General features: G+C 39.6%; 1 protein-coding gene across 1 annotated transcript in view; it reads left to right on the top strand.

Moving 5' to 3' along the window:
• The window catches only part of TEX9 (testis expressed 9), a 53074-nt gene that overhangs the window by 3646 nt on the left and 23702 nt on the right, over positions 1 to 25726 (top strand). The gene's annotated exons all lie outside the window — the stretch shown is intronic.

Here is a 25726-nt window from a genome sequence, read left to right as displayed (position 1 = left end):
ATCTCCCCTGCCTCCCCCGGGCACAGCCCCAGCAGTGCTGCTCCGTGGGAGAATAAATAAATAATGAATAGATAAATTCTTGACTGCTCACACATCCCTGAGGAAGCAGCCGCCAACACGGGGCAGTGACAGGCCGGGCCGTCCCTCGCCCTCAGGCTTCTCACATGTCCCCGGGACATAAAGGGGCCGTGGTGCCATTAGCACCACAGGCCTTCACCCCCGGGTTTCTGTGAGCAGCAAAGGCTGCTCGAGCTGCCCCTGTGTTGCCCCTCTCTTCCCAATCCGGTGGTGTTCTGATGGGAATTCTCAGTTTTTGTGCTCAGCCTGCTGGGGCAGCAGGTGGGAGTCGGGTAGGCACACAGGGACCCTGAGGGTGGTACACAAGGGTCAAGGAATGACTTCTGGCCTGTGCTGATGGCAGAGAATGTGGGCCTGAAGGCAACTAATAATGTAAATACACACCTGGAAACGCGGCATTGCTAAATTTAGGATACGAGTATTTGTAAATGAGTATGTCACCAACCAAAGCGAAACTTCACGAAAATAAATCTTCACTTACGTTTCCACTGTTCCAAATTCAGAATATTTATGGCTATGACAATGATGGTGATTTTATTCTCCTTACAAAACCGCTCACTAGAACCACAAAAACTAAGCTCTCTTGTTCCTGCCTCTTATTTAAAGCAATTTTAAAAATTATTTAATTGGAAATTTTTGAAAGGCATCCAAAACAGGAGAGAAAAATACACATTAAAATTGTAATCCAAAGTAAACAGAAAACTAAGACATAATTTGAAATCCCTGACCACTATGCTTTTTGCAGGAAAACTGTATCAATATGCATGTAAACTCGGACAGGAAGTTAAAAGTCAATGTCCTGGTGGTATTTCTAGTTTTGTGGCAATTTTCAAGTAATAACAATTGTGTCAACGCCAACAGGGGTGTCCCTGTTGAGAACTTTTGTTGGATGCTTTGAAGTCTGACTGGCCAGAACTTTACCCATAGGGATCCCAGCCCTTAAAATATTCTGGCCAATGCATTTTTATCAATCCCAGATTGAAATCAATGAGCCTACACATCAGAATGAAGTTCAACAGATGTGCATCATGATTGCAGGATCATAGGCCATTACAATAAATTGGAAAAAACATCCTTTCAGTGTTTTGTTGTCTAAACCAGCAGTTGGAAGACAAATTTATTATTTATTACTCATTAATTTAGTTCCTAGCAATGTCAAATTGTAATCACACTTATTTACAGCTGTATGGGCATCATATGACCAAAAAATACATCAGTCACATCTCTTCTGCAAAATCTGCCATGCCAGGCACAGGCTGGCACCCCAGGGCTGCCACCACCACTCTGTAATCACACCAGGTGTTTTAGGGCAGAATGTGATTAAATTGGCACAGAGATTAAATAAGTGGGCTAGAGTCCTAGGTTGCATTTTTGTGGTGGAAGTGGTCAGTGGGCCTCAAAAGCTGTGTCTGTGCTCTCATATCTCACCATCAATCCACATCTTTTTTTAAAAAAGTACCTTTGTCTTTTCTTCCTGTGATTTTCTGGTGCGAAATCTTTGAATTGTTAGCGAGTTTCTACTGCTGGGTTTGAGCAGTAGGCCTAAAGTAAGATTACACTGAGGCCCAGAATAGGACCAGGGTGCCATTTTGTGTAAACAAGAGATTTCCTCCTCAGGGCTAGATGAAAAGAATAATTTTACATATTTTCTTTACCATGACACTTGAAAGAAATGTGGCTGTGTTGTGTATAGCTAGATCAGGGAGGCCCACGGTCTCCAAGGGCCTTCTTCCCATTAGGAGTAATTCTCCGTCAGGACTTCCCTCAGGTTCCCTCAGAACGACTGAGCACAGGGTTTGGTGCAGGTTTGTTCATTTTTCCCTCCATGCAGCAGGCAGGCCCACAATGAGGCCCTTGTGCTGGATACGGTCTGTGCACCTGTGCAAATGGGGGCAAGAGAAATGGTGGCATCTTATAGACAGCTGACATGATTATATACAACTGAAGCAAAAAAAACCAAATAGGTCCAGAATAATAACGTAAGCAAAGAGCTGGTACGGACGGAATCAACTTGAAGACATGGAGGGGAATTATTTAACAGCTAAGAGGTGAATCTGAACTGGAATGGACTGACTGGAGGCCTCCAGGGAATGTCCACCGAGGACCACAACTCTCTGCTGGAGCTTTTGTACCTAATGGCTCCCAGTACCTTTATTTGACACAGAGACTGAGCTGCTGGTCAGCACTATATAAAACACACACAGAAGTAATAGAAAGGAGTTGATTTCAAGTCTCGTAACTGTAAAAGAATGCATGTGTGAAACTTTAAGCGTGTCAGAAACCTGATCAGTATTGGCAGGACCAGGATCTTTTTATTGAATAGCACAGGAGCTGAGCTCAGAGCAGGTAGGCTGGGGGATTCTTCTCCTCCTCTCTCTTTCTGCAGACAGATTTTGCTTGTCTAGAAACTGATGTTGCTGTATTAGTGCTAAAATTCCTGTCTTTTCTAACTCAAAAGCACCGGAAGCTTGCTGTGCTGAACAGTTAAATTCATTAGAGGATGATCTTCATAAGAGAATGAGAGAGATGTTTTGAGGAAAAAGCTGCCTGTCTGCATGAAGACAATCTCCACCACATGGTCCTGTGACAGGTGGGAGCCAACTCCATTTTGCCAGGTAAATTCCAAAAGCTGTGTTCATTTTCCCTCCATTCCTGGAGCCTAGGATCTAACTCAAGCCCTCTCTGTGGGGAAAAGTTGTGCTAAAATTCTGCCTAACCAATTTTCCAGGATTTTCTTTGCGGTACTTTAGCGTGGCTTTGTTTTGTCTTTTCTCCCGTTATGGATTGTCTCTGACAGTCGGGGGATGCAGCGTCTCACGCTTTCAAGGAGGAACGCCTCACTGCCCTTTCTCCCAGCCAGCCCTGAGGGGAGGGAGCTTTTCCCGCTCTCCTGTCACCAGAGGGATCTCCCACCCCTTGTTTAGCACACGGCCAGAGACCTGCACGCTCAGAGGCTGACCTGAGGTATGAGGCAGGTAAATAATTAAATCTCACTATTTTTATCCTCAAGACAAACATAAAGCATATTCCGTGAGGATAATCGACTTTAAAGGCTTGCTAAAAAAAAGATACTTTCCAAAAGCTTTAAATGCTGGTTCAGTGAACTCCATTTTGATGCCTTTTTGCAACTCACCTTCCCTATGGATGTTTGTCTTGATATATCCTGAGCTATGCCCAAGATATCTCCCTCTGGTTCTCTTGGTTTTGTTACCTCTGTTCATGTGTAGCACCTTTAAAATGAAACTGCAATAACTAGTAATAGTTATTATATTACAGTATAGTTATTATATTATAAAATTAATTGTTCATAATAATTTATAATTTATATTATAGAAATTAATAGTGTTGTTGTTATTATTATTATTATTATTATAAATAGAAACTCCAATAACTAGTAATTCACCTAACCAATGCACAGCACCTTTAAAATGAAACTGCAGTAACTAGTACTTCACCTAACAAATTTTCATGGATACTTCAGCATTTATGGGTTCAATTATTTAAAATAAATAAATAAAAATAGCTAGTTTGCCTAGGAAACCTTTGAACTCGTATCATACCAATTGACAGGAGAAACCAGGCTGTGATCAAACCTGGCAGTGAAAAGAGTGATTGACCAGGAGTTTGCCCAGCTTTGCTGGGTCTTGCAGCATCTGTTTGAAGCGGGTGAAAGTGTTGTGTGGTGTATCTCAATCTGACAAATAATGGGAAATATTTACAAAAAATGCTAAGGAAGTCTGAGATAGGCCCTGTGATCACAAATTCCTTTCCAGCAAAGGAAGAGTATTAGCTACCACTCTGACTAGTTACAGAAACAGTTTTCTTGGCAGCCACAGCTCCAGTTCTCTGCTTTGACATCCATTTAGTAATTCATATCTCTGCAAGGCAGTTTTAAGGCACTAAGAAATGGGTATACAACTCTTACTCCATGCAGATGTGGATGATCATTGGGTGCAAGACAGCGATGGCCTAAGATCACACAAGCCTGGCTGTAGCTTGCCATTGCTGGTCAGACAAGGTGTATGACATTTTGCTGGGGTAATACACAGACCATTTGCACTCTCTAAGTCACAATATAACCAGATTAAATTCCCAAGGTGTGTCCAGGTTCTTTGATGATACAGATAGTTTGAATCTTTTTAATTTCTGTAGAAAGCCTTCTCTGTTCAATACAATAAATCGTTGCCTCAATGTAATGTCAAATGGACTCAGCTGAAAAAGTTATGAGTATGGGTTTCCTATATACTGCATGCATGTCTTCCAGCTGGAAGAAGTCAGTAAGGAAGGAAAAGATGCCAACTACACAGTAATGCAGAGGGTCTACGTATCTGATAGCAGAGGATGAGAGAGCACTGAGTCCCCAAATGCAGAGCCACATGGCACAGGAACCATGAACTTCAGCTCTGTTGGTCCAAGCTCTGGATCCACATGTTAACTATGGAATTCCTTACTCTTACTGCTGTCTGAAGGAATCCTGGAGGCTTTCCAAGGCCTGTGGTCTACTGGGAAATTTGTTTGCATTTTCTCCTGTATGCAAATTGGCAAGACAGCGACCAGCAATACACAAGCACTTGCAACTATGGTGTCTCCCTCTGATTCCCCATCTTGTCAGCAGGCAGTGCCTTGAAAGATCAAACACCAACCTGAGGATACATTTTGTGCTTTTTGCTTCCTGAATATTGAAGAGGAAAGCAAAATGCTACCTGCACATTGTGCCTTTAGAGAGGACAGGTAAACCCACACAACAGTACCATGTCATAGCCTTCCATCTTGTCTTTCTTCTTTCAGTTCTCTACCCCCAACAAGACAGCCAGGTGTCCTGTCACAGGTCAGAGCAATCATATCTCATCACTACAGGTCTATGTCCATCTGGTTTTAACACTTCAATTCATCTTGGTCAAAATTCCAGCCTTTCCCTTGCTTGTCTCCTGGCCAGCAGCTCCTAGCACTGTGTCAGGACCCTCTTGTCCACAAAGGTTTTTGCCCCAAGGGCCGAGTCACGGTCTCTTCACAACCTCTCTGCCAGCAGTCGTTGCACCTCCAGTGCCGGTGGCTGTGCCTGGGAGCGCTTCTCCCGCTGCCTCCTCGGGACGCAGCAGGAAACGTCTGGCCTCCACTCCCTGACCATCTGCTCAAACCAGGCCTCCTCTGGCGGGACTCCAACACAAAGTAAAGAGAGTTTCACAGCCAGGTTTCTAACAGCAGAATAACTGAGAAATATGGCTCACTGCTGCTGGTTTTCAAATTCAGAACATGAAAGTCCCTAGAAGCAAAATTTCTTTGTGGATCCTAGGACCTTTTGGTTGCCAAACGGATCCATTGCAGCTAATCCTGAGGAGAAAGTGCAGTGATGTAGCAATTTTAGGTAGCTACACGTCATTAGTTGAATTTAGGGATTTGTTATTTTTAAGATTATTTTTTTTCTCAAGATCAGTGATGGAGAAAAATTCAGTTGTCAAATGGAGACTTCAGCTTGCAATATTTGTTTGAGAAACTGTACAGAGAAGAATTCTGAATCTTGCTACTGTACAATATTTTTCATGGTATAGGAGAGAAAGAAGGACTCAATCAAGTGTGAATGATTCTTTAAAAGACCAGATTGCCATGTCTTTTAAAATAGGTCAAGTTTTTGGCCTAGTTTCCTTTAAAGTGTCCCTTAAAGCAATGGGATTTGAACATCCAAGATAGTGCCATTGCTCTTCTGTCTTTAGCCACACCTATGTGTGGCTCTAGTTGTAAGGCAGAAATGTTAGAGTGTACAAGTACAATGGCAAAAACCACAAGTCTCAAGCAGTATTTGTGAAGAAGTTACACTGAACAGTAAAATCTCAGCAGTGCCTTTTGTGTAATGCTGTTCTGAAACAAGTGACTAAGAAAGGACAAACTATTAAAAAGATGATGGCAAAAAGCTGCTGGCCCAAATCCTTTCAAATCTGACCTATTAACTATCCAAATTTTCAGAGGGTTAGCACCATTTGTTGTTATCCATATTTAAATGTATTAAATCAATGAATTAGGTAGAAAGTAGACTTACAATAATGACATTTAGATTAAAGACACACAAGATAGTACTTACAAGAACAAACCAAGGCTGCCTCTGTTGAATGAAGATAAAATACAATTGTCACCTGTGAAACAAAAAAGAGTCTGTATGTGTACATTTACATTCTAAAAAAGGATGTTCAAGGTATTTAAAGAGGGAGGAAATTCTACATGCACTATTAATTAATATATAATACCTTGTGTTTTCTATGTATGGAGCAGTCTGGCACATACATTTAAGGATGCATCTTTGCTCTATTAACATAACTTTTACACATAATACACATGTATTTGTGAAGTTACATAAACTTAATTCAATATAATACACATACCAATAATTGTGGTTGGCCTTAGTGTAGCTATATGGAGTGAGACAGGACATGAGGAGGCTTTCCTCCATCCGAGAGGCCTGGAAAAAGGCCAGGTATAAATAAAGAGTCATTGTGCTTGGGGAATACAAGGACAGGACTTGTCACTCTACCTACTCTCCCCTGAGGCTGAGGTGGGAGCTCATCACATCCTTATTAAGATGCAGGTTCTTCTCCCCACTAAACTGATCCATAAGGGATAATGCCCTTCAGGCACAATCTATCTGAAATGTACCTTGTTGTGGTGAAACTCTGGATTGACCTAACATGCAGCCAGTAATAAACATCAGTTGGCTCACAGTATTGTAGAGTAATAAACATATTGAAGAGCTTGTCAGTGCTTGCTTCAGGAAAGAAGTACAATCTGGAACAACAAGCTCTACACATACACTTGGAATACAAATCTTTTGCAGGCTGTGGGCTTCATTATGAAAGCTGTTCATTATTCCAGTAAAGCTGTGAGTGAAGGCAACACAAAGGCTTCTCTGGTATCCATTCCACTATAATGTGGAAAGATAAAGCAATCTTTAGTAATGGCGACAGTTTTAAGAATACCTTTGCTTTAATGATTAACATCATTTTGCACTGAAATTTGTAATTGGAACCTCCATAATGGACTGTAACCTTTTTTTTGTACCTGTTGCTACTCTGTATCCTTTGCTGAAGAACCAATGTGAGCAGTTACACACATGGCTTTGTGTGCATGCTTTGTGATATAAAAAGGCTCAAGGGAAAAGAGTACCTTTTTGCAGAGTATCACAAAGTGCAGGAAAAGTAATCCAGAGAGCTCCCAAGGATACCAGTTTGTGAGCAACCCTTTTTCACATATCACTCCCACTACTTCCTGCCAGACAAGAATATTATGCACACAGGTCCAGTTTGAGCTTTCCCCCTGGCAGTTCCTCCAAGCACTGCTCATATATCACAACACTCAACTTCGTAATAGGTCATACATTCTTCCAATAATAATAATAAGAATATTATCTTTGTCTGCTACATTTAAAATAATTAACAAAGATGCCAGCCAGATTTTTGCTGCATTTGGTAAGTAGCAGGAAGATATTAGTATCTCTGCAATGATCCCACTTCCAATAGCTGGCAAAGTCTTATCCTGCAAAGAATCCCACTGAAAAGTATCATGTATTCCTCAGCATGAATACATGATTGCAGAATAAACCTCATTCATTTATAATCAGAAAAAAGCTGGGGAAAAAAAGTCATCATAGAATCACAGAATAGTTTGAGTTGGAAAGGACCTTGAAGATCATCTAATTCCAACTCTCCTGCATGGACAGGGACACCTCCCACCAGATCAGGTTACTCAGAGCCCCATCCAACTTGGTCTTTAACACTTCTAGGGATGGGGCCTCCACAGCTTCCCTAGGCAACCTGTGCCAGTGTCTCACCACCCTCACACTAAAGAATTTCCTCCTAATGTCTAACCTAGATCTCCCATATTCCAGTTTTGATCCATTCCCCCTTGTCCTATCGCTACATGCTCTTGTAAAAAGTCCCTCCCCAACTTTCCTGTAGCCCTTTCAGGTACTGGAAGGTGCTTTAAGGTCTCCCTGGAGCCTTCTCTTCTCCAGACTGAACAGCCCCAACTCTCTCAGACTGTCTTCATAGGAGAGGTGCTCCAGCCCTCGTATTGAATAGGTTTATAAGCTTCACAGGAAGTTTTCCTCACCAGGATAGAGCTCAGTGGAGCATAGACATTAATTTTTCATATCAGGATGATATGTAAGAAATTAAAGACTTTTTCTTTATGATACTGTACATAGGTCCATATTCTTAACGCCTTCTTCACACTGTGTGTATTGAAGTCAGCAGCACATCTAGATTTCAGGTGGAAAACAGAAGCTCTGAGTGGAATACCTGTTCTGTGGAACTGTGACACATTGCAGTTGTCAAAAGTAAAGCAACTGGCTCAGCTGCCTGAAGGATGGGATTTTATTCTGTTGGGCTGAAGCAATCTTCTGTGGGGTTGGAGCCAAGAACATTGAAAAGAAAATGTTGTTGATAATCCATCTGGCTGAAATCTTATACTTATCCTATCTAGGCACTGGATCTAGCTCAGAGCCAAAATTAGGCTATCAGGAGAGGTACCACTGAGATGGAGATGAAGCCAGAGAGCTGTTGAGGGAACTCAGTCCATCGGCAGATAACATCATCTGAAGAGGGGTATGAGTGAAAAGCTGGGTGGGGGTTCTCAGGCCAGATGAATGTGGCATTGAATAAGTCAGCAGTGGTGGAGATAGCCTTCTTAGTGGCCACTGAGATCTTTGTGGTCTTAACCCATGTGTTTGGGTTGGATTGTCAGCCTAGCAATAAAAAACACAATAACAAATTAGTTTGGATAGGAGAAGAGTGGCATCCTTTATCAAGATGCTTTATCCATGTTTTAATTAGGTGAACAGTTAAAGTATCACTACTCTTACAAATCAACACTGCATACAGCCAAGAAACAGCCATTCCCATACTATCAGGCTTCTAAAATTTCTCATACAATTCAAAAGTAAAACAGACTAAGGTATAAACTTCAGTATGAGAGAGCATTTGATGTCCTCTGAAATTTTAAAATGAACCTAAGAGGTGATTTAAGTAGCTTTTTAGTAAATATTGTGTGTGAAATTATGGAAATTTATATTAAAGCTACCATTTTACAACTTACATCATCTGGACACAGGAGGAAAGTGTGGGATTTCAATTGATAAAATCCTAATCTTTAGTGCTTGGGGTGGTGCTCAGAGATTTGCATCAGTTTTAATCTGAATAACCTCCAGGGGAGCAGCTCAGTTTACAAACTAGTGCATTTTACAGCTGGATGTTTTGTATCACCATGAGAAGTGTAAATTAAATAAATCTGTAGGTCACCTTCCTCAGTTGATTTTCCTGAGACAGACAATTTTCTTTCCTTCGTGAAGCAAGGAACAGGTCTCTTTCAACATCAGGAAGACAGGAAGTAGGGTCAGGTTTCCCTCTACTCTTTGTTTCACTTTAACCCCTTGAATGAGTTAATCAAATTTTTTCATTAACATTTCCCATTTTGGGGGGTACGGGGCATTTGTTTGCTTGCTTGCTTCTTTTCTTAATTTCTCCCCTTTCATTTTTAAAAAAGTCTTCCCCTCAAATTCTAGCAGGTCCCAAGCTCAAAAATTCAACTGTCTAACCTCAGTTTAAGAACATTAGCAATTTATACAGTGCTGTAAGGGCCAATTAGCCAAGTGTGACACCAACCCAGGAGTGAGCCTTTTCTGAGATACAGGCTGTGTTCTGTACACTTTCAGGAGGCAGAAGAAGTAACGTTTAGTCCCTTTACTAACAGAGAATAGCAGGCATCCAACTTAGAGCTGTGCCTATTTAGGCTTCTAAAAACAGTTTGCACTGAACATGCCTTCTGGCTTCCTGGCAGGGCTACTCCCATACCAGTAACTTGATAATACACACTCATGGTCACCATAACACCAGCCAAGCACACGGAAATAAGAGCATCTTTAGAAAATGCCTTAATGGGTTAAAAAAAAAAAACAGCAGGGCACAGCTACCAAAGTCATGTCTGAGATTCTTCCCTCTGCACCTTCTGGCTGTTTGCAACTTGAAGAGGAAATGGATGATTGTGCAGATGGCAACTTGAACAGAAAATCTGTTTTCAGAATTGCAGCAATTGACTAGTGTGAGCTGCTTTATTCCTTCAGCACTGAGGTAGGGGAGAGGGCAGAAAGGTATGAGCTCTGCTAGTGGCATGCAGAATGATTAACTAAATACCAGAGGCCCAGATTCTGCCCTCACTGTACTGGTTTCAGCTCATAACAGATGATGCAGTTGCACAACTGTGTTAGAGAACAAACACTGTCCTGGCAGAGATACAGAGCTTTATTACTAGTAATTTAACTGTCAAAAAGGAAACAATATATTGCATAAATGCCTAGTAGGTGGTTAGAAAAGATTGTTTTTAACCTTATCCATGATGTATTTAATCTCAAATTACAGATGCAGACATAGAACACATTGATGTTGCTTTTAAACATACCAGACTGGCTTCACTGTAAGATAATTTCAATTTTTTGTTCTGAGAGAGATTTCCTAAATAGAAACTTCTATAATCACAGCACACAACTACCTGTTGTAAAAAATATACTACTCTGCATTTCAAAATTCCTCTCTTCCTTTCTGAAAGCATAGACAAATTAACAAAGAATGATCATAGCTTAGTCATAAAAACATTTTGTCAATATTTACATGGGGCTCTTTCATTTCTTGGTCTTTCTTTGCTGATTTGATACTTCAACTAAGCTCAGGATGCATCATCAAGCTCTGGATCTAATAATTTAGGAAGATGATTGAGATGCATTTACATTAGCAAATGAAAATCCAGAGGGAGTGAAGAAAAATGTCCTCAGCATGATTTGAAATAATTGCTGAATGAGAGTTCAAGATATAGTAGTATGAAAAAACAACAACAACAAATACCAACCAAAAAAAAACCCAAACCAGGCAACCAGACTCCAACTAGTGAGCTGAGCAGCTACTTGCAGCAATGAGAAGGCCTGTGGGTGCATTTGCAACTTCCTCTGACATCAACTGTAAAACTTTAAATTGATTTATACTTCAAGTAAAGACGCAGCTAAGACAGTTATGTTGCGTTCATTTTAAACTCTTCTTCTCATCTGTGTGGTTTTTTTATACCACTTTTTTAGAAGTCTAAGGAAATAATTTTAAGAAAGAAGGGAACTGGGACTTGACAACTCCTAACTACAACAGCTGGTGCCCCAGGCACCGTCTGGAAGAAGGAGCAATTTAACAGCTATCCGATTGCTTTTCCATCTCACTGGCATTACAGCTTCATAGTTCTGACTTACTGGGGATCAAACTTGGATATTGATAGATATTCCAGCATAAATCTAAGTTCTCGCACTAGACGTGGGGGCTACTAGTGCAACAGGAATAGGCCCACTGCTTTAGCAGTGGCATGAGAGCAAGGCAGGTGAGTGCTCTGTTTCTTTTTCACCCCAAGTAGGTAAGCACTGCTGCTTCTGAAACCCAGTTGCTGTAGTGTTGCAAAGAGTGACTCAGAGCAAGTATGGAACCAAAGTTCTGCTGCAGAGATGCAGCAAATTTCTTTCAGAAGGTTTCTACCCAGCAGCATGCTTGTTGGCTATAAAGGTCTCTTTCATTTATGCTTGCTTTTTTTTTTTTCCCCATGGTTCTGGCAAACCTGCAGAAATTAATTTTATACCTGGAACAGCTTTATCACAACTGACTAAGTGACAATCTTCTCTCTTTCTTCACACTGAAAAGTGTCTCAAGATTTTTACAGTTATTTTGGCTGATGATACTGCACAGTGAGAAAAGGTATCTGGAATATAGCACGATGGAGGTGCTTTCAGGGAGTCTGGATCCTGCAGTTAAGGGAGGAAAAATAAAATATCAAATCCCCATTGGTTTGCTTTCCAAACATTTCCAAATGGCTTGCTTATTTTTAATTTCTCAGACACTTATGGATGACATAATATTAGCATCAAATTATTGCCAAGTGTGCACAAGCCTCTTCCCAGAAGATCTGGCCTGGGGGTGAATAATATACTTGGTGCATTTGCAACACAATTACTAGGCAGAGCACAGTGCCCTGCTTGCAGTTTGCCTCAATTCTGACACTGTCACTCAGGCTACTCCAGGAAAAGAAGCAGCTTTTCAATTTTCCCCACTATACACATCCCTCCCAAAAATCTCCCACAAAAGCATTCTAACTCCTGCAGCTCTGCCAATGCCAGCAAGTGTGGGAGGGCTGGCATTTTTGGTGAAGGAGCACTTGGGCCCTCTCTACAGTGTCTCCACTGCTTGCTTGAATACATTTGCAATTAATCAGAGGAACATAGGACAAAGGGTGGTCTGGTGTGAAAGGTACCCAGTTTATTTGGACTTAATATCCCCTTATTTTATGCAGATAATGATGCCCTTTCTCCCCCTGGATTCCTTATTTTCCTCAAATCTGCTGAGAGGGGAAGATTAGAAGTTCTGTTTGAAGAAACTGAAAACAATAAAAGCTCTGATGTACTTATCTGTAAGAGAGCAAAGCTCTGTATTATTATATTATCTAATATACTCTATTAGACATCGTTAAATTAAAGCAGTTGAGTTTATTTTCAAATAGACAATGTGTGGAGATGAATGTTCTTCAGATTATTAGTACTTTCATATATGTTACATTGATTTTCATATAAACACTGTATGATCTTATGTGGTATGTAGTCAAAATAGCTGGAATCCATTAAAACTGTGCTCCAGCTGTGCAATCACTCTCCTCACAAAGATACATTTTTATATATGGTTAATGCCAGGAAGAATCCACAGCTTCAATTATAAGAACATCAAAATATGTTGTTTATTGCAGAAAAATACACTTGCAGCAATTTCAAATATCCAGTCAACACCACAGTGCTAAATCTAGATAATAGAAATCCTGGAGAAATTTGAGCTAAATCTGTCTGGATTATAGCTGTGGGATTATCTGACTGCTAAATTACTGTATATGTTTTACTCACAAACGTGAGCACAGGCAGTATAGGAAGATGGATGACTATGCAGATCACAATAAAACCCATCCCCAAGAGACTTTTTCATACACTAGGTAAACAACCCCTCTCAATTTATCAAGCATTCTGGATTGAATTAATGCTGTCATTTACTTCGCTGTTGCTGTGTAGAGGAATATGGTTTAACTTGAAAAGCTCCTTTAGCACCAGAAAGATAACAAAGGTTTTCTCTGTGCATCCTTCACAACACATAGAGCGCAGGAATATTAATTGGCTGCCATGTGTGTATTACTGAATTAAATAAAATACAACTGTAGTTTAGTGTGTAATTAGAAAACCAAATTCTACACAATATAGAAAGAAAAGATTAACCCTGGTTGTCTTGTTAAACCTTCCCTTCCCCTCCCCCGTTGTTTACACACCAGTGTTTCTGGCTTTCTAAGGACATACAGTGAATGAACCTGGATTGACCTGACACATAGCATCTCAAACTTTCCTCTTGAATGATTCACAGATGTGTGAGCTGCGACCAAAAAAAAGCAAAGAGGCAAAAGGCAGGTTACTATACGGGCAGAGTGAATTTGAAAGAGGTGACACTGTGTGAGTGTGCCATGCCTGAGCCTCTGCTGCGAGTGCACAGCTGCTGATTACAAACACACATTCCTTGGGTTGCCAGCTTAGCTCAGTTTGACAATTGCAAGTGAAATTACCTTCGGTTATGTTCAAGCAGGAATTATTCTAATTCCTATTATTCTGCTGGTGTGTATTAGTTTTTCCTGCTCTCTGATACTTTTTGGATGTTTTGGGTGTCCGTGCCCCAAGCAGTTACGTGGTACGTGTAGCAATCGGGAGGGCTGTCCTGGGGAAGAAGGCTAGACAGTAATTGCTGCTTCCTGTGAACGTGGAGACATGGCCACTTTCGTTTCCTTCTTTCTCATTCAAATAACCTAGGTAGCTCTTTAAACGGATTAAATACAATTTTGGATCCTGGGAAACTGTCAATGTAACCCTTTGGTCAAAGTAAAAACTAACAAAAAATAATTGGCCTTGGCCAGGGAGTTCAGCTGCATGCAGATTTTAAGATACATAGTTTTCAGCAGAAAACAAATTCAGAAAAGGGCACCAAAACCTTGCTTTTTTAACTGAGAAAGAGGGACTATTGTGAATAGATGCCATGGAATTTGGGCATGATAGCTGTTATTCTCAAAATGTGCACATGTGCTGACAGATTCGCAGTGTCAGCACTCTCTGGTGTTTGAGATAACAAAATGTGGGTTCCACTCTTCAGCTTTTCTCCCTCAACCAAAGGAGTAATTTCTCACCAACTCTGCTACTATCTTCTCTGTTTTCGTGATGAATGTCTGAGTATTAGTTGAATTAGGACACAAAAGCCTGGTTGTTGCGTGAAGTGTCTGTGGAGCAGTGTTCTGACAGAGCTAAACCAGCAGCAGTAACGAGATATTTTAAGGGTGAAAGGCTGAAGTCACCTAGACACCAATATCACAGCATGAGTAGAAAGCTGACTTAATGAGCTCAGGTCTACCCTGTGCAATACACATTGCAAAGACTCCAGACCACACAGCATCAGTCCCAATTTAGTGTCTGCATCTGGTCTCTACCATAAAAATAACATGCAGAATAGAAAATCTTGAAAAACAGTGAAGGTTGGAAAGGGCTAACATGATTTTTTTTTTGTTTTAAATTGACCTAAACTCATGTATAAAAGTAAATTCTACAAGAATTTGGAAAGAGACAGTGCAGTTTCATACCATGTTACTAGTTTAAAGGATAAATACTTCAGGGGGCTGAAACATTAGGAAAAGATTTAAAGCAAAATAATGGATCTTATTTATCTCAAACTATACCACATAGCCATAGATCCAACAATAAAACAGGGTGCTTCATATTACTTGCAGGAGTGCTAGATATGCTTCTCCCTTTTTTATATATTTGTTATGAAATTAGTTCTAGTGTAGCCCAGACATAATTTAAACTGTTTTCTCTACCAGAAGAAACCAAACTTCAAAGGCAAATATTAACTCAACTAACACGTCGTTTTGGAAAAATAAATACGTTTTGCTTAGAATGGGCAGCATTTCAGAAGCTGGATCAATTTCCACTCGAAGGGAGATGAAACAAATTTAGAAATCTGATTCAGCAATGTTGTTAGATAACAGCTCACATGCTTAGCACTATATATGAGCTTAACCACTTTCCCGAAACAGAGTGCCAACATTAGAATAAATCTCAACAAAGCTCAAATCTCTGTCAGTTGAAAACTACAAAAATATTTGCAAGTTGGGGAAAATATGATTACAGTTTTACACAAGTAGTGCTTTGTTCAGCGTAGCCCCCTTGGATCAGCAGCTGCCATTGTCACACAGGTAGCTTTGTACAACTCCCCTGACACAAACCTGGACACTGCTTTACAAAGCACTGAATGCTCAGACACACCAGTGGTCAGCACTTACCTAATGGCTGTTCAATGTGGCCCAGAGAAGAGGTAGTTGATTTTCATTTCCAACTGGACAGCTGACCACATAAGGAAAAACACAATTATACATGGCATGGAATAACACTATGTGTAGCTTTACAGTTCATGTCAACACAGTTGGAAAAGCTCCATGGAAAATAAACCACAACCTTAGAAGAGGTGGTTTCTCTACTACAGGCCAACACTTAGTCATGGTGCCAAGGTAGCCCAGGGAGAGGATGCATGATTGCTGTTTATACTGTACTAACTTCAAAGATAAAAAGGAAAAAAGGAATGCGTTTTTCATTACCATTACCTGCTTTTTTTCTCTTTCACAAGCAGTACATTACAATGATTTTTCCATTGTATTCTGGTTAAGTGATTTCTTCTTCTTTCCCTGTGCTTGATTTAAAAGATAGTTAGCAGACAAAGCACCATGAACTCTGCTTTTGCTTTTTCACAACTGATGTGCTAAACTCTCAACAGCTCTTTCTTTGCTGTCCCAGTTTGACTTTAGATCATTCACCAAGGCTAAGCATACTCTGACACCCCTTTCTGAGAAATCTGTTCTCCTTTTCCTCAGTTTGGGTGAGCTCTAGCATCATCTCCCAAATCAGCCAGAGACAGTTTTGTCTCTGATTTCCTCTGGACATGGGACAGATTCTATTTTACTGCACCTCAGGCCAGTGAATGGAGCATAAAAACACTTTAGTTACTCAGGCCTACAGCACATTTGTTATACAGCAAGAGAACAGAGAAAAGGAGTACTGTGAGCAAACCCATGAGAGTTTGCTGTCTCAGAAATCCATGGTCCTCTGCTAAGAGTTAGCTTATTAGACAGTATTAAGATTATTTTATTGTTTAAAGATCTGCTTAATGTTATTTCAAATTGAAACTATTCCTCTTCTAATTAAACCAATTCATCTTCTAATATTTAAAATAAGGAGAAAGACTGACTTCAGCAACTTTACATGACCATCATCACACATTACTTCTAACAAGATAGTCCCTAAGACAAGTCTCAATATGTTTGTTGTCATTGAATGCATTAAAACTCATGTCAGAGATAATGACTCCTCTCTAAATAATGCCTTTACAGTGAGTACAGCAGCTTTTCATGTTGCACAGCATCAGTTGTGTTGAGGTGTTTAGTGCACCTTTGACTCTAGGTTTGCACTGCCATCTACAATAGAGATTTTAGTTCAGCCTGGTTGAGAAATGATAGGCAGGTAATTCTCACAGAACTTATGTCATAAGTTTATTACAATCTCAGTCTAGAATTGTATTAAGCTTTAGTTCTACTTAAATATCTTTTAAGATTCAGTATACAATTAAAAGAAGCACTACAGAATGTTTATAATCAGACCTATTTAATATGCTGATTTTGCATTTAAAAATTACTAAATATAACTTTACATGTAATGCATAGGTGTAACTTTTTTCATTTACTGACACCAACAATAACTTTACAATGAATATTTTCACTGATCAAGCTATCCAATTACAGTGAGAGATCAGCTTTTCTTTGACAGCAAACATGTACTTTCGTCTCTACATTCCTCTTTCTGCTTCTTATGCAGTGGCACGATCTTTGAAAATTTGAGTTGCCAACACTGAAGAAGAATGTCCAAATCTAAGTAAACAAAATAACTGCTCCAGTGGATCTTTTCCTTTTGATCAGGTTTTAGGGAAAATAACCCACAACCTCATATTTGAACTTAAACACCTTTGGTGTCTGGACAGCCAAAGGCACAAAAACTGATTCATTCAAAATTGACGTCAGCCAGTATTTTCCCTCCTACCTTGTTAACCAAAGGTTCAGAGCATTTAAACACAGACATTCATTTAATAATGTTAATAAATCAGACGACAATAAATTGTAAAGAAATGCACAGCCTTTTACCTGCTTGTACTTTGCTTGTACATCAACCTAAATTAAAGTAGGAATTGAACTTTGTTTGGTAAAGAGAACAGGAAGGAGTAATGGGACAGAAGCAAGGGCATTTTTCCCACCTTGTTTGTGTATGCAACTAATATATTCTGTATTTGTGTATTTGTTTTTATCAGATATTTGAAATCTTATGTGGATTTTTTAAATTTTTTAAATTTTTTTTTCCCCAGAAAGTCTTCTCATTTATCTGTTAAAAGTTACCTTCTGAAGCATGAATCCTGGGAAAACCTTAGTTGCTCTAAGGGGAAAAATATTGTGACCATACAACAGAAACCTTTAGATCTCTGTCAGATGGACCTGACCTGGGAACTTAGCTTAGTATTCAGTCTGGTGTTATTTTTGCCACAGGTTGTTTCTTTAAAAGACAGATGTTTCACTGTGCCTGATTGTCCCACAGTAGTTACATCCAAATCTTAGTTCTGCATTCCCTCTCACAAAGCAATTCCCATTAGAGAAGCCCTGCTTTCGTTTAAGCTAACTTGCACACTGCTGATGGCTGTGTTGATACCTTGGCAAAGTTTGAGAACACACTCAGTATATATGCCTTTCAAAAGACTCAGTCCAATTTGAGTTTATATATAAAGAAAACAAATGCCCCAGTGCTTTTCCTGGTGGCCATGCACACATCAAAGATGTTTCCCAATCTTGTACTGGGAGCTTGAAGCTGAGTGAGGCCTTAGACTTTTATGGGGCAACTGCAGCAAGAGCCAACTTCAGTAGCAATTGTGGGGGCTCAGCATGCCTAAAAATTAGGCCTTGTATTTTTAAAAGCTATCAAACATTGTTACAAAAATAACTCTTCTTTGTGTGGCAGAAGAACAAAAATAAAGCCCCTATGAATTTCTGCTGGCTCTGCAATAACAATTGCTTTTGGCATTTATGAAAACAGGCAAAAGATTACAAAATAATATCATTCTCTCCCAGCTGACACACAGCTACACACCTTTCACTAGTTAGTGAAATGATTTGCACCTCCCCTAAGCTGAAATAATTTTCCAATGCAGTTCAATGCACTAACAAGTCAGCTGTGTTCATACTGGCAGTTTACACAGGGGGCACAAAGGTTGACTCTTAATCCATTTTATTGCACTGGCACAAGTTTTCTGACAGAGAGTAGGCAGGCATTAGCAGGGAAGATAAGGACTGAACTGGCAACATAGACTGAATTAGCATTTCTTTTATCAAGAAACAGAGTGAGCAAATGCCCAAACATGTGTTATTCTAGTTTAAGGCTAAGATGGGAGGCTAACATTGACACATTTAAATTGTTAGAACTTGTTTGTACTTGTTACATAATATTAATTTGCTCGGTGATGCCACCCTACATTCACTGAATATTTTAGAACCATTCTGTCTTACTGTGCACTCAATGAAAAACTAAGAAAAATATGCAAGTTGATAGTAAAGGCCAGATCTGTTTGTGTGTTGTTAACACAGCAAAGTAATTTTGAAAGACCTCATCTACATTCACCCCTGATATGCATGCTCAAATATACAATGTGGCGAGCCCCATGAAAGCAACAGTACAAAAAAGTGTTTTCTAAGTTAATTTTATGCCATGTAGCAGAATATAATCTTCCAAGGGAAGAGGAATTGGATACAAGTGATGACACACCTACACAAAGAAAATATTCATTGAAAGAGCAGAATAATATTTGGCTCCTTCAGGCTCTTGGGTTTTGGTACTAAATACAGAAATGGATTTCTTATTGATAACTGCATGGAGAGGAACACTAAATGGAAGCCAGTAATGAAGGCAGGAATAGCATGGATAGATTTGTACTTGCACCTGTTGTTAACTGCAGGGCCCTGCATCGAAGTGACAAGATTGTTTCTTTTTCAGAAATCTGCCCTGTCAATTGCATGCCTCTCTGCTGAAAAGTGAGTGATTCCTTCCTAAAAGCAGCTTGTTGCCTCTCTTGAATTTAAGAGAGAGGAGGTTGTTTTCTTCAGACAGAGATCTAGTGTGTAAAGTGATCAAATATATGTAAAAGTATTTAGCATAATCTTTCTTCTAGATTGCAATAAGTAAAATTAAACTTGAGGAGAAGGAATCATGGATTTGTTTCAACTTAGGTAGCCTTTTTTTGAAATAGGATGAGGAATTACTCTCATTTCAAGTAAAACTGTATTGAAAAAAAAATATAATTTGACAAAACTATCTGGCCACAGGATCCAAGGGACTGATTCTGGAATTGCAATTTTTTTTATATATATATATATATTTATTTATTTCAATTGCATGCCTCTCTGCTGAAAAGTGAGTGATTCCTTCCTAAAAGCAGCTTGTTGCCTCTCTTGAATTTAAGAGAGAGGAGGTTGTTTTCTTCAGACAGAGATCTAGTGTGTAAAGTGATCAAATATATGTAAAAGTATTTAGCATAATCTTTCTTCTAGATTGCAATAAGTAAAATTAAACTTGAGGAGAAGGAATCATGGATTTGTTTCAACTTAGGTAGCCTTTTTTTGAAATAGGATGAGGAATTACTCTCATTTCAAGTAAAACTGTATTGAAAAAAAAATATAATTTGACAAAACTATCTGGCCACAGGATCCAAGGGACTGATTCTGGAATTGCAATTTTTTTTATATATATATATATATTTATTTATTTTTTTTTTTCTAATGTATCTCCACACATGAGTGTTTCAGGTATGAAGTGGTGCAAGGCATCTGGTTTCAGTAAAAAGATTTACTACATTGTGGCTTTGGGAACAAGCTGGGAAAACAGTCTGTGTCTACATGGCAGCAGCCCTTTCGGGTACTCTGCATTAGAAAATGCTGTGTCCTACACAGTAGGAGGAATTTCCATCATCAGAGAAGGATATTTCTCTTTTACTTAGACATTGCCATGCACTGGAGAACTATGTGCTTTTTTATTAATTTTCAATGTGGCAGACTGTTGCATTGCTAAAGTTATATGTTTTTTCCAAAAATACCAGCTACTACAACAAAAAAATCATATATTTGTCATAACACCCTGGTAATATTACAGTGGCCACTTTGAAGAGTGGTCTGAAGAGTATTTGCCAAACCTTTTGATCCCTAGTAATCAGAACAGAAGTGCCCAAAACCCAGAGATTAAAGGATTAGGCCTCAAGAAAGACTTGTGGTATTTCAAGAAAATGTGACTGATGCTCACCACTTATTTTTTACAGTGCTGATGAGATTTAGTGTTTAAGGTCCTTTCCTGTTCAGACATAAAAGCTGCTGTAATCAGAGTATTACTAGGGAAAACTACTCTGGTTGGGGATTCAATATGTTTGAATTGTTGAGCCAAGGTTATTGTTTGGATTAGGTTAGGAAGGATGACACTGAAATAAGTAAACCCCAATAGCACAGTGAAGCAGAGAAGAACAAAGAAAAATGTTTGTATATTTTTAAATACCAATCTGGAAAGCCTAAGCATGCTGGTTATAGGTATATAACAAAAAAACTTTGACTATCCTAGAGACTAAGTATTGTATATGTCTACACAGCTACTAGAAACAGAATAAACATTTCCACTACACTGAAATCCATATGAAAGCAAAATTTGAGACACTGGAGATGGAAGGGACTTATTAGGTCAGCTTGCCCTTCCCCCAGCCCCGTTGTCCCTCAAATTCTGTGTGCTCAGTTTTCAAACACCTCTTTGGCTTCTGCCACACAAAACTTGACACAAGCAACTACCATCCATCAGGGTCATGCTGCTAGAAAACAAAAGATATCAGATTGTACCAATGGTAAACCAGCTTAAGATATTTGTCTAAAGGTTTTCTGCAGACTTTATCCAAATATCCAAACAGCAAACATCTTTTTAATCAGAAATACATGGCTATTAACAACACTTGGTCTTCTTTGTATTTTAGGGAGCCGTTAGAGAGGCATGAGAAAATATCAGCCCAAAAATATGTTCCAATATACAATCATGCCATTTCAAACACCACTGGATTACTATTACTGATTAGGGGGAAAAATCCAACAGCTGTCTGGGGAATTCCCTCAATGTCTGGATTATTGATTTAATAGCTACACATTGTCTAGATCCTACCACTCCACTAATGTTTGAAAATGCTATACAGGACTTTACATTTTTATTTTTTCCTATTATTGCACAAAACCGATGTATTTTAGTCTGATTTTCAGAAAAATTTAAGATCAGCCATTATTTCCGCTCCACCCAATAGGAGTGTGAAATAGTAACTGTATCTTCTAAAGTAAAAACTGAGTATTTAGAGCTAAAAGCCCCAAAACTTTTCAGAAAGCTGCTAATTCACCTACAGTTCATTACAAAATTCTGCTCTTCTCTCTCCCCCCTCCAGGAAACTGGAACTAGAAAGATGAAGCAGAAATTTAAGGTAGGAAAACATAGAAGTTTGACATCCTCTCTGGTACATTTAGAATAAATAAGTAAACAAACAACCACCTGCCTGACCCTGGTTCACATCCTGATGGCAGGATTCAGGTGCCCAGGCTGTGGTTTTTGTTCTGCTGAGGCTCTGGACCTGCTCGTGCCAGTGACAGGCACAGTGTGAGCAGCAGCCCACAAGCTGTGGCCATGCCATGTGGCACTGCAGACACACAGGCAGCCCTGGTGGTGACCCAAACCTCCTCCCAGTGTAGGTCGGGTTGCTTTGCGTTCTCATGCCTGAACAGATGGGTGTTGGCTGAGAAATGTACCAGCATTCAGACCTGAGACTGTAAATGTGGTGCCATAAACAGTGTCCCCATCACCGCTTAACCCAGAGCAGGTAATCTAAGCAGTACAGACTGTCCTGCTCAAATAATCTAGTGTACAAGGAAGAAGGACATGTTGGGTGTTACGTTGCCTCAGGAAAGCAGCCCTCTACCCTCAGATGGAGAGTACAGCAGGAAGTCCTGCAAAAAAACTTTTAATTCTAGAGGTGGAATCAACAGAGATAATATTTTACTACAGGCCTCTCATATAAGTATAATTTAATCTAGCTCTACCACACAAAAAAGACAATATATAACCCTTAGCATGATTCTTGGTCTAAAGATGATGAGCATTTTTGCACAAATATGATGCTATTCATTTGTTTAGCATAGGCCTCATTAAAAAAACAAACAAACAAAAATGAACAAAAATTGAGCAAGGGTATCAGCTGTAGTCTCTTTGGCCTGACACATTGGCAGTGGTTTTTATGGAAGAAAATGCTGTCCTGAACTACTATTTGTTTCTCTGTTTCTGACAAGTAATGTAATACACAGTGAAACCCTGTCCCTTCCTACAGTGTTGGCTCTCGATAGCATTCTAGGTCTCTACTAAATGTCACAACTTTTATGAGAAGCATGGAAAATTATGTATAATGAATCTTTAAGCCAGTAAGAAGATAAGAACCACAAAAAGTGCCTAGAAGTACAAAGATAATAGCTTAACATAGAAGTCTCATGCTTTTATATTTTTCCTGGGGGAGGAAAGATCACAACATTTGTGCCTGCAGAAGGAAGAGAGCCATAGGTGACAATTAAATAATATATTATTTAGTCTAATCAAAGCTAAACGCTGCAGCTTGACCCTCAGTGGTCTTGTGCAATGAACTATTCCAACATCATTCCAGCTATGCACACCTTTCTGTCCTGAACCACTCCCCCCAGCTATAGTGACAGCTCCTCTGCTCTGTGATCTACCTCTTCCTTTACTGGAAGAGTAACAAAGGCATTGCAAGGAACCGCTTAATTTGGAATCTAACATTTCTGTTAAAGCCATTTAATTCTGGGATCTTATAATATTTAAGACAAAGAAAGAAAAACTGCAACATTTGGAAAATACAGACTGATGATGTACTACTCTAATCATGGAGGTCCCAAGCAACAGGTCCCAGCTACAGCTCATTATGATCACAAAGATCAATCTGTTTGAAATCTGCATCTAATCCAATGTGTGCTTCATTTCAAAATAACAAAACCACTTTGATTTTACACTCATGATGTTTGTTTCAACTTTCAACAAATTATTAAATGGAGAACAGGAATCTGCTTACGAATAAAGTTGGCTAAATCTTACACCATACCAATGCTAGGCTTTCAAGTGCTCTTTTTTTCCCAGATAAATACTGAGATAAATTTTCCTTGCTCTTATGTATCTTCCTATTGGTTGTCATCACTAATATAAGCCTATTCTCTACCCAGTTACCAACTATGTATTAGAGAATTAACCACAACTGTCAAGGTCACATCAGGTCAACTTTAAAGTGATAAAACCTTAATGGAGTAAGGGATCAAGAATGTAACAAAACCTCTTATTTCACTTTTCTACATCTCTAGAGAAATGCTTTAAAGTTCACTAAGAAATACTTGTCTAAAAATAGTAATATTTTAATATTATTTCAAATATAGGTAGTTTAATTCTGAGTCCAGTTGGTACAATATTTCAATAAAATAAATCAATCTTAAATAAATCATATTGTGGATCTTAGAAAAATTGTGCAAATGTGCAATCCTAATATCTATGTGTTGTTATTCCCAGAGGGCTGTAAACAAAGTCTTGGGTTGCTATGTTTGTTAACATATTTAATCATTTATGATATAATAAATTACCTCTCTTTTGTTTATTAAGACTTAGCTAAAATCTGGCTAGAAAACCAGTGGCTCTAATCTCTCTAATCTCAACCAGTGATTTTGTTGCCTCCATGTCTAACTAGCAGAGATGCTCTAGCTAATGCTTTGGGCATTTTTAGGGTGCTATGATTTTATAGCTGTACTGGACAAGAATTTTAAAAACAGTAAGGATATTACTAAGATCATATATTAGTTCTGCAAAAAGAAATAGTACTTGTCTTAAAAAAAAAAAAAAAAAAAAAAAAAAAAAAAAAAAAAAAAAAAAAAAAAAAAAAAAAAAAAAAGTGTTGCTCTTGGGAAAGAGCATGTTTGTCTTTGTAGCTTTCATGATACCAACCTGGTTTCCCTTCTCTACCTCCTCTGTTTCTTTTAAAATCCCCTACAACCTTCCTAAGCTTCACTGGAGAGCTTCACTTTGCTTATGATGCTTTAACCTCTCAGGGAATCTTCAGTTTGCTTCTTAACAAAATCTGTCTTTCCCCTGTGGATGTTTGGTTTCCACTATTGACCTTGCCCTTTCTTGTTTCTCCAAACCCAAAGCGTAACCAGTTGCAAATCTGGTTTTGAAAGGCCACCATTAACCTCTTGCTATTCCTATTAGTAAAAAAAATAATAATATTGAAAATATTGTAATGGACTGATTTCTTGCCTGATGTTTTTTTCAAAAGCTTCACAACTTTTTCCATAGGTGCTCTCTTTTCCCCCTTTTTATAAACTTTGCTGCAAAACACTTGCCTTTTCTGTATTGATACTTCTATTTTTGGCCTTCCACTAATCACATTTGTCCTGTCTTTCATTTCACCTCCATTTATCCCGTTACACTTCATGTCTCCACGCTCAAAGTTAATCTCCTCCAAGCATTTCTTCTGTTTGGCAACTAATACTTCTGCAGAAATCCCTCAACTACGCACAGACCCTCTACTTCCAGTCAGCTAAGCCCTTCTGATTTCCCCTGTGTGGGTCTCTTCATTATAATAATACACAGTTCGTGTAAGTCAGGATATAGAACTACATTATTCTTGTTATACAGACACCCAGCTAGCTATGGGTGCAGGACGGCGGGGCTGTTGTCCTGTGGAGGGGGAGCATCCATGAGGAATTTGGGAAAGGAAACTGACGTGAACGAGTAGATGAGATGGATGAGAGAGGGAACGGGCTCGTGGGTGACAGGGAAGGAGAAATGCAGCAAAACCAAACAGTGCGGGGGCAAGGGACAAAAATAACGGAGACATTCTAAGGCAGAGAGCAAGGCTAAAAGCAGACAGGAATTGTGAAAACTGGGAGCAGGGCAGAGAGATGGCAGCACGAGAGTAGCAAACAGGGTGGGACAGTCACTATAATGATGCAAATGCCTAAGTCGTAGAAATTTAACATGCTGAGGTGAAGGGACGGTGGTAGGACGATATGTAGCAAGGCCAAAAGGCTCAAACTGAAGGACTGTAATAAATATTGATTTATTGATAGTCTCTGCACCGCCACCTCAGACCTGCCACCTTCCCCTCCCCTAACCCAAGCCAGGAGCCTCCTGTGGCTGCGCCCTCAGGCCGCGGGCTCTGCCTCGGTGTCCCCTGGCACCGGGCTGGGCCACGAGAGGGCACGGAGCGTTGCAGCTGCCTGGCAACGCGGGCTGCGCCGCACCCGGGGGCACAGCGAGCGGCGGCGGCGGAGCAGGGCCCGGAGGAGGCACCGCACCCTCGCCCCGCGGCCTCGCCCGTTG

The sequence above is a fragment of the Chaetura pelagica genome, unplaced genomic scaffold (genome assembly GCF_000747805.2).
Source record: "Chaetura pelagica isolate M959 unplaced genomic scaffold, ChaPel_1.0 scaffold222, whole genome shotgun sequence".
Classification (NCBI taxonomy): domain Eukaryota; kingdom Metazoa; phylum Chordata; class Aves; order Apodiformes; family Apodidae; genus Chaetura; species Chaetura pelagica.
This window is presented reverse-complemented; position numbering and strand designations above follow the sequence as displayed.